The sequence below is a fragment of the Sardina pilchardus genome, chromosome 10, assembly GCF_963854185.1.
Source record: "Sardina pilchardus chromosome 10, fSarPil1.1, whole genome shotgun sequence".
NCBI classification, from domain to species: Eukaryota; Metazoa; Chordata; class Actinopteri; order Clupeiformes; family Clupeidae; genus Sardina; species Sardina pilchardus.
In genome coordinates, this window is record NC_085003.1 from 1,126,680 (window position 1) to 1,134,060 (window position 7,381).

Consider the following 7,381-nt stretch of genomic DNA (forward strand, 5'->3'; position numbering starts at 1 on the left):
TAGCTTTCACATTAAGTGACACTGGGGCCCCAAACTTTGCAGCATGCTTTGACTACATGGGACTGCTGAGACACACCACAATCTATTTGGATTCCATGCCCCCTTCTATGGATATCCACATACAATTAAAATACCATTGTTTTCTATGGGGAAACCACACTTTTTTCAATAGCTTTCACAAAAAGTGACACTGGGGCCCCAAACTTTGCAGCATGCTTTGACTACATGGGACTGCTAAGACACACCACAATTTATTTGGATTCCATGCCCCCTTCTATGGATATCCACATACAATTAAAATAACATTGTTTTCTATGGGGGAAACACATTTTTTTAAATAGCTTTCACATTGTGTGACACTGGGGCCCAAAAACTCATTGTCTAAATGGGACTGCTAACACTCCACCATTTATTCGAATGTATGTCCACTTTCGATTTTATATAGAAATAACTGTCAGACAATCTGACATCTTGTGAGATCAAATCCAGGACTAGAAAGACAACATGTATTTACATTCAATAATATGCTATAATAACAATCAATACCAATAATGAATAAATCAAGTATCTTGACATTGTTCACCAATTTGCATGTTTGGGATATTTCTAAATGTAGGGAGAGAAGAAGAGGGCAGAGAGAGTGCACAGACAGACAAAGACAAAGACAGGGAGAGTGCAGAGAGTGATGGAGAAGATGGAGAAAATGACCAGAGTGATGGAGGGGGAGTCAGAGACAGCACACACAGTGAAAGTGGAGAGAATAGAGGGAGTGCAAGTAGTGATGGAGGAGAATATGGAGAAGATCCACAGACTGATGGAGAAGAAGACGGAGAAATCACACTGAACAATGGAGGACAGGAAGATGGAGAAGGTGACAGAGGAGAGAGTGTAAAAAGTGATGGAGGACAGGAATATGGGCAGAGTGATGGAGGAGAAGACAACAAAAAATCAGAGAGTGATGGAGGAAAGAGCTCAGAGAGTGAAGAAGAAGATAGAGAGAATGAAAGAGGAGAGACTGCAGAGAGTAAGGAAGGAGAAGACAGACAGTGCAGAGAGGGATGAACTCAAATACAGTGCAGAGATTGATGATGAAGAAGACCAAGACAGTGTAGAGATTGATGAAGAAGACAAAGACAGTCCAGAGATTGATGAAGAAGAAGACCAAGACAGTGTAGAGATTGATGAAGAAGACTAAGACAGTGCAGACAGTGATGGAGAAGACAAAGACAGTGCAGAGATTGATGAAGAAGAAGAGCAAGACAGTGTAAAGTTTGATGAAGAACACAAAGACAGTGTAGAGATTGATGAAGAAGACAAAGACAGTGTAGAGATTGATGAAGAAGACAAAGACAGTCCAGAGATTGATGAAGAAGAAGACCAAGACAGTGTAGAGATTGATGAAGAAGACTAAGACAGTGCAGACAGTGATGGAGAAGACAAAGACAGTGCAGAGATTGATGAAGAAGAAGAGCAAGACAGTGTAAAGTTTGATGAAGAACACAAAGACAGTGTAGAGATTGATGAAGAAGACAAAGACAGTGTAGAGATTGATGAAGAAGAAGAGCAAGACAGTGTAAAGATTGATGAAGAACACAAAGACAGTGTAGAGATTGATGAAGAAGACCAATACAGTGTAGAGATTGATGAAGAAGACAAAGACAGCACAGCGATTGATGAAGAAGAAGACCAAGACAGTGTTGAGATTGATGAAGAAGAAGAACAAGACAGCGTAGAGATTGATGAAGAAAATAAAGACAGTGATGGAGAAGACAAAGACAGTGCAGAGATTGATGAAGAAAAAGACCATGACAGTGTAGAGATTGATGAAGAAGACAAAGACAGTACAGAGATTGATGAAGAAGAAGACCAAGACAATGCAGCTTCAATGACTGCAAGGCTGTGTATTACATTTCAAGAAGAGCCAATCCGACACTGGCGGCAAATAACATTTCTTTCAATGTAGTACGCTCTGGTGTGGTCACACACCAGAAGAAAGAAAGAAAGTTCAGGCCTGCCAGATATAAATGCAGAGGCAAGATTTTGTCTTTCTAGTCCTGGATTTGATGTCACAAGATGTCAGATTGTCTGACAGTTATTTCTATATAAAATCGAAAGTGGACATACATTCGAATAAATGGTGGAGTGTTAGCAGTCCCATTTAGACAATGAGTTTTTGGCCCCTAGTGTCCCTTAATGTGAAAGCTATTAAAAAAAAAAGGGTTTCCCCCATAGAAAACAATAGCCTGGCACGCCCTCCCAGTGACGCAACGCCTTCAGGCTTTTGCTGCTGGTCTGGTCAACTGCTCATTGAGAAGGATTTCTGAGTTCCCGAAATCTGCGGAACTGCCCCCTTTGGTCGAGAACCAATCAACTTTGAGCAGCTCCAACGGCTCTGGGTAGAGGCGTGTTCAAGGCAGAGGAAAGAGTGTTGTTATTGGTTTAAACTCGGCAAACCGCTTTCTGACATCTACCAGTAGCAAATCGAGGCACTGAAAGGAGGCGGGTCAACCAGCGCTTGCAAGAAACCGTTTTAGCACAGGCTGTTGGTCAGACTAAAGTCTCGCAGAGCCTTTGAAAGTCGATGGTAATCAGGCTAAGAAAACAATGTTATTTTAATTGTATGTGGATATCCATAGAAAGGGGCATGAAATCCAAATAAATTGTGGTGTGTCTTAACAGTCCCATGTAGTCAAAGCATGCTGCGAAGTTTAGGGCCCCAGTGTCACTTAATGTGAAAGCTATTGACAAAAAGGTGTTTTCCCCATTGAAAACAATGGTATTTTAATTGTATGTGGATATACACAGAAGGGGGCATGACATCCAAATAAATTGTGGTGTGTCTTAACAGTCCCATGTAGCCAAAGCATGCTGCAAAGTTTGGGGCCCTAGTGTCACTTTTTGTGAAAGCTATTGAAAAAAGTGTGGTTTCCCCATAGAAAACAATGGTATTTTAATTGTATGTGGATATTCATAGAAGGAGGCATGGAATCCAAATAAATTGTGGTGTGTCTTAAGCCTACCTTACATTGACAGACTTTGCAAAGATTTGGAAAAGATTTTTGAAAGACTACAGTCTCAGACCCTCTCACATCTAAAGACAATTCATTGAGTTTTTAGTCACAGTCTAGTCACAGGCCAGTCTCAGATTAGGATTTTGCAAAGACTGTGGGTCACTATTTACAAGACTGCTGCTAGATTCCTTCAAATTATTTCCATCGTGCAATAGGCTACACGTCATCATTAACAGGAAATCACATGATAGCCTACTCATATCAAAGTATTTTTTTCGCGTTTCTGCAGCATTGTTTGATGTGTGACATCACTAACAGATATAGAGTTGTTCTGTCTCGTAGAATAGCCGACTAATAAATTATAAGAAATGAAATAACAAATAATCATATAGGCTACAGCTGTCGCCTATTTTGCCCCTTCCTGTTTTCGTGTTCGCGAGAGGTTACTATTGGTTTTTAATGTTCACGTCACTATTTGCATGAGCCACGACTGAAAAGACTTCCGATAATATCAAACATGTTTGATATTGTCGTAACGGCAAAACTAGAGAAAGACTGCCTCCGACGGACTTAAAACCGCTAAGATTGGCACCTTACACTAAACGATTTAGATGACGGGAGCGCGCTGCGATTCTAGCACAACTCTCAAGATTTCCGCCCGATTTTGGAAATTTAGTCGCCGACTGTTAAAACAGGCCAAAATCGTGCAATGTAAGCCAGCCTTTAGCAGTCCCATGTAGTCAAAGCATGCTGCAAAGTTTGGGGCCCCAGTGTCACTTAAAGCCTACCTTACATTGCCAGACTTTGCAAAGATTTGGAAAAGATTTTTGAAAGACTACAGTCTCAGACCCTCTCACATCTAAAGACAATTCATTGAGTTTTTAGTCACAGACTAGTCACAAGCCAGTCTCAGATTAGGAATTTGCAAAGACTGTGGTCACTATTTACAAGACTGCTGCTAGATTCCTTCAAATTATTTCCATCGTGCTCTAGGCTATACGTCATCATCAACAGGAACTCACATGATAGGCTACTCATATCAAAGTATTTCTTTCGCGTTTCTGCAGCATTGTTTGATAGTGTGACATCACTAACAGACATACAGTTGTTCTGTCACGTAGAATAGCCGACTAATAAATTATAAGAAATGAAATAACAAGTAATCATACAGGCTACAGCTGTCGCCTATTTTGCCCCTTCCGTTTTCGTGTTCGCGAGAGGTTACTATTGGTTTTTAATGTTCACGTCACTATTTGCATGAGCCACGACTGAAAAGACTTCTGATAATATCAAACATGTTTGATATTGTCGTAACGGCAAAACTAGAGAAAGACTGCCTCCGACGGACTTAAAACCGCTAAGATTGGCACCTTACACTAAACGATTTAGATGACGGGAGCGCGCTGCGATTCAAGCACAACTCTCAAGATTTCCGCCCGATTTTGGAAATGACAGTCGCCGACTGTTAAAACAGACCAAAATCGTGCAATGTAAGCCAGCCTTAAGGTGAAAGCTATTGACAAAAAGGTGTTTTCCCCATTGAAAACAATGGTATTTTAATTGTATGAGGATATACAGAGAAGGGGGCATGAAATCCCAAAACATTGTGGTATGTCTTAGTAGTCCCATGTAGCATGCTGTAAAGTTTGGGGCCCCAGTGTCACTTTTTGTGAAAGCTATTGAAAAAAGTGTGGTTTCCCCATAGAAAACAATTGTATTTTAATTGTATGTGGATATCCATAGAAGGGGGCATGAAATCCAAATAAATTGTGGTGTGTATTAACAGTCCCATGTAGTCAGACAGTGCTGCGAAGTTTGGGGCCCCAGTGTCACTTAATGTGAAAGCTATTGACAAAAAGGTGTTTTCCCCATTGAAAACAATGGTATTTTAATTGTATGTGGATATACAGAGAAGGGTGCATGAAATCCAAATAAATTGTGGTGTGTCTTAGCAGTCCCATGTAGTCAAAGCATGCTGCAAAGTTTGGGGCCCCAGTGTCACTTAATGTGAAAGCTATTGACAAAAAGGTGTTTTCCCCAGTGAAAACAATGGTATTTTAATTGTATGTGGATATACAGAGAAGGGGGCATGAAATCCAAATAAATTGTGGTTTGTCTTAGTAGTCCCATGTAGCCAAAGCATGCTGCGAAGTTTGGGGCCCCAGTGTCACTTTATGTGAAAGCTATTGAAAAAAGTGTGGTTTCCCCATAGAAAACAATGGTATTTTAATTGTATGTGGATATCCATAGAAGGGGCCATGAAATCCAAATAAATTGTGGTGTGTCTTAACAGTCCCATGTAGTCAAAGCATGCTGTGAAGTTTGGGGCCCCAGTGTCACTTAATGTGAAAGCTATTGACAAAAAGGTGTTTTCCCCATTGAAAACAATTGTATTTTAATTTTATGTGGATATCCATAGAAGGGGGCATGGAATCCAAATAAATTGTGGTGTGTCTTAGCAGTCCCATGTAGTCAAAGCATGCTGCAACGTTTGGGGCCCCAGTGTCACTTAATGTGAAAGCTATTGATAAAAAGGTGTTTCCCCCATTGAAAACAATGGTATTTTAATTTTATGTGGATTGTAATGGTGCTGCTGCCCATTACTAGCCTGACGACGTCATACTCAATTCTTATCAGAATATGAGTCTGAAACTGCTCCATTCAGCTGCGATTATGGGGCGTGATTCAACCGATACAGTGCGGGGGGGATAGCTCTGCACTCATTGGATAGACCAAACCAAACAGAACAAGTTATTGGCTGTCAGTATCTGCGAAATCTAAGACAGAAATATGTAGCAGGGTAGGCTATGGAAAACATCCTACTTCGTTTTTAAAAATAATTCCTTCAAACTGTATGCAATGAACAGCTGGGGAAGTGTGTCGTTAACCCAACGAGCAAACAGACATTTTTAAACAAACGGGAACAACATCACCCAAACATGCTGTTTTAACTGGGTGAAAGTGAAACTGAAGTTTTCCCACATATCCTCGTTGGTCTAAGTGTTCAGAAATAGTTGTGCGAATCCGTGATAAAACCTCCGTTTCAATAGCTAAGATAAACGAAAGGCCAAACTGCATGAACAAATTATGCATTCATAGCCATAGCGTTTCTGTTGCAATCAAAATCAACTTAAGTAGGGCAATTTTATTATTCACAATATGATGAAGATCTGGAAACAAATCAAAATATTATGTGGTGTAAACTCTCTATCCTTTTTACTTCCTATAGTTAATAACCCATCCTTTCCACCGTCAATGCTGGACAGTGGCTTCAAGCATTGGAAGGAGGCGGGCATACATAACATTGGGGATCTCTACTTAAATGGGAGATTTGCGTCTTTCACTGAACTTCAAGAGAAATATACTCTCAGCAAGAACAATTTCTTTAGATTCTTACAAATACGGAGCTTTGTACAATCACACTCAAAAGATTTTGTCACAGCCACCCCCTCCTGCTTAGATAAGTGTCTTAGGAACTACTTTAACAGCTACTCCATCTCATCGCTGTATGGCACACTACAGAATCTTCACTTACCCTCATCAAATGCAATTAAGGCAGCTTGGGAGGAGGAGCTAGGGTTAGAAATTTCTGATGGATTCTGGAAAAACATCCTAGAAGAAATTCAACACTGTTCCATACATGCGAGACATTGTCTTATCCAATTTAAAGTGGTACACAGAATTCACTACTCAAAGACCAAATTGCACAAAATATTTCCTAATGTCTCTCCACTTTGTGATAAGTGTAATGCTGGTGATGGGACATTAGCCCACAGCTTTGTTCTTTGCCCTAATTTACAAGGATACTGGCAGGGCATCTTTAAAGTCCTTGCTGAAGTAACACAAAAGAACCTTGAGCCAGATGTTCTTCTTATATTGTTTGGACTGTCAAACCAGTCATTCAATCTGTCCAAATATGAACAGCAATTTCTGTCATACGGACTCCTGACAGCAAAAAAGCTCATACTGACCTTTTGGAAGAAACAGCAGGCACCTTCCCTTCAGATTTGGCTCAGTGAGTTAACTAGCACTTTGCACCTTGAGGAAATTAGGTTTTCCTTAAGAGATAAAAGGCACCACTTTGATAGAATTTGGGCCCCTTTTGTGAGGTATCTTGAAGAGAATAGTTAAGCACTAACTGATCATCAACAACCCAAGATGTTCCTCCCCTCTCCCTGACCATTTATCTATTGATATATAAGCAGACGACTCCCCTCTTTGTTTTTGTTTTGTTTTATTTCTTTTCTTTTGTTTTATTTTCCTTCCTCACCTTGGTGGGTGGGATTTGGGTGGGTGGGATGTGCTCAGGGGTTTAAGTGTGCTGAATTACATTATGTATTCAATGTATTGTTACTATAACTGATACACTT